Source organism: Hydractinia symbiolongicarpus, chromosome 1 (assembly GCF_029227915.1).
Source record: "Hydractinia symbiolongicarpus strain clone_291-10 chromosome 1, HSymV2.1, whole genome shotgun sequence".
In the NCBI taxonomy this organism is placed as follows: domain Eukaryota; kingdom Metazoa; phylum Cnidaria; class Hydrozoa; order Anthoathecata; family Hydractiniidae; genus Hydractinia; species Hydractinia symbiolongicarpus.
This window is the reverse complement of record NC_079875.1, coordinates 33,103,772-33,106,271: the sequence shown is the minus strand read 5'-3', so window position 1 is coordinate 33,106,271 and position 2,500 is coordinate 33,103,772. Positions and strand designations below refer to the sequence as shown.

The 2,500-nt window shown below is 39.2% G+C and overlaps 1 non-coding gene and 1 pseudogene across 1 annotated transcript in view; both read right to left on the bottom strand.

Moving 5' to 3' along the window:
* The window catches only part of LOC130662322 (small subunit ribosomal RNA), a 1,801-nt gene extending 1,464 nt beyond the window's left edge, over positions 1 to 337 (bottom strand). The window contains exon 1 of the ribosomal RNA XR_008988979.1: positions 1 to 337. This exon is cut by the window's left edge and continues 1,464 nt beyond it. This is a non-coding gene — a ribosomal RNA (small subunit ribosomal RNA).
* Positions 338 to 1,464: 1,127 nt separating this feature from the next.
* The window catches only part of LOC130620499 (large subunit ribosomal RNA), a 7,097-nt pseudogene continuing 6,061 nt past the window's right edge, over positions 1,465 to 2,500 (bottom strand).

Here is a 2,500-nt window from a genome sequence, read left to right as displayed (position 1 = left end):
CTACCTTACCATCGACAGTTGATAGGGCAGAAATTTGAATGAAACATCGCCGGCGCAAGGCCATGCGATTCGAAAAGTTATCATGAATCACCAAGAAAACGAGCCGAAACTCGCATTGGTTTTTAATCTAATAAATACATCCCTTCCAGAAGTCGGGATTTTTCGCATGTATTAGCTCTAGAATTACCACAGGTATCCATGTAGTAAAGTACAATCAAATAAACGATAACTGATTTAATGAGCCATTCGCAGTTTCACAGTACAAGTGCTTATACTTAGACATGCATGGCTTAATCTTTGAGACAAGCATATGACTACTGGCAGGATCAACCAGGTAACTACGGTCGTGAAATAGCAAGCAGCTACATTCACTTAAACACACTACAACCTGCAATACGTAACGTGTTGCAGGCGCAGGCGTTCGTATCTACAATCGTCAACGTAAAATCGTAGCCAATTCTTTAGAAATAGCTGCAATTCATACGCTTCAGAGTGTTTGCCCTTCTACCGTTCCTTCTCAGTAACCCAGGATCAGTTGAACAGCATCTGCCAACATCACAAGAGCCACCAATGAGAAAGATATCACTATCTTTAGAGACTACAAACTACTACTTGACTAGCAGTTAGCCCGTGCACACACATAAGTAATGTCCTGCAAGAACAAAATTTGACTTGCATTTCATTGCTTGAGCCAGAGCCGTATTACCGTAAGAACTGAATGACAACTCAACAGTCTTTACAGCAACACAAATAAACTCTGATACCAACGCATAAGAGATTGTGTCACAAAGAAACAATAACAACCAAACTCTAGTCGAGTTCACTCATTTCTCATTGCTTCTCTGTTCTACCCTCTCTACATTATATAGCACGTTTTTCCAGTTTCTGACACTAAAGTGGGGACTTAGGAAAAAAAATCGATTTTTTTTAAAGTTAACCGGAATGTGCCGTAACGCATGCGCGTTTGTTACTGATAGGCCCAGCAACATTCCGAACATATTTTTATGACGGTTAAGCCTCATGGGACCTGAAAATAACAAAATACGGCATAACACATAAACGGCTTGAGAAATTGAAGAAGTGAGAGGGTACGCCACACCACCAAAATTTTTTTTTAAAAAAAAGACCCACAACCGTATCCAAAGCAGTAGCATTACCCCTAGGCCCCAGCCTAGGCTTTACCTTAACCCTGAACATAGCCCTAGTCCGTAATTCTTGCTGTAATCCATACACTTGTAATCTATACATACAGTTGTAATCGATACAGTTGTAATCCATACACCTTTAATCCATACACTTTTAATCCATACATCTGTGTCTCCAAATATTAAACCGAGGTGATAAAGATGAATGGTACAGCACGCACGCATCACCTTTTTTAAAAAAAAAGTTCAGGTAAGCACAAGATAACTGGTACTCCACGGTACAAAGCAGTTGGTTAAAAAAAGGACTTGTCACAAAGTGACAAATCTGTCGAACAGAGGCTTAATCTCAGAAGATCGTAGCACAAAGGCTACTCTACTTTTTACAATACCACGTTCTTGTTTAAGTCGTCTGCATAGGATTTATCTCTGGAAATTTTAGATTTTGATAGTTGCAGCACCTCGACGGTTTTTCTCCGACTCAGTGCATTGGGACTTAGGAACGACAGAAGCCGTTCTATTCTTGTTCGCCTAAGATTATCCAGAGGTAATTATCATTGCTTTCTAGCACGGATTCTGACTTAGAGGCGTTCAGTCATAATCCAACAGATGGTAGCTTCGCACCATTGCTTTTTCAAGCAAGTGCAAATGCCAATTGTCTGAATCTGCGGTTCCTCTCGTACTGAGCAGAATTACTATTGCAACAACACTTCATCAGTAGGGTAAAACTAACCTGTCTCACGACGGTCTAAACCCAGCTCACGTTCCCTATTAGTGGGTGAACAATCCAACACTTGGTGAATTCTGCTTCACAATGATAGGAAGAGCCGACATCGAAGGATCAAAAAGCAACGTCGCTATGAACGCTTGGCTGCCACAAGCCAGTTATTACTTAAGACTTCACCGTTTCACACATACGTATCTGATAATACTCTCTTATTAAACATAATGTCATCATTTTACTTATATAATAGTAATAACTTTTGTGAAACATTTAAAAGTAGATGCAGATATTTGTCAGTGGATAGGCCATTTAGTAAGAAGAAAAATTGCCTGTAGAACCTTGGTGCTGGAAAGCCTCGTTCTCATGTTATTAACAGTTTAATGTTTTTGACAATAGAAACCGTCCAGTGTGTTTTGTATAGGACGGTTCTTACATGCATTTTTTGACAATTTTTTCTCAGTAACTACAACGTTTTAACGAAATCATAAAAAGCAAACTTATAAACAAAGGCATTTTAAGAAAAATGGCGGAATATTTTTGTGTGACTTTGGCTAGAACCAGACTTATGACGTCACAAAGTGCACGGTCAAACCTTCATAAATTCTAAAATTTCAAAAAATTTTAACTGCTGACG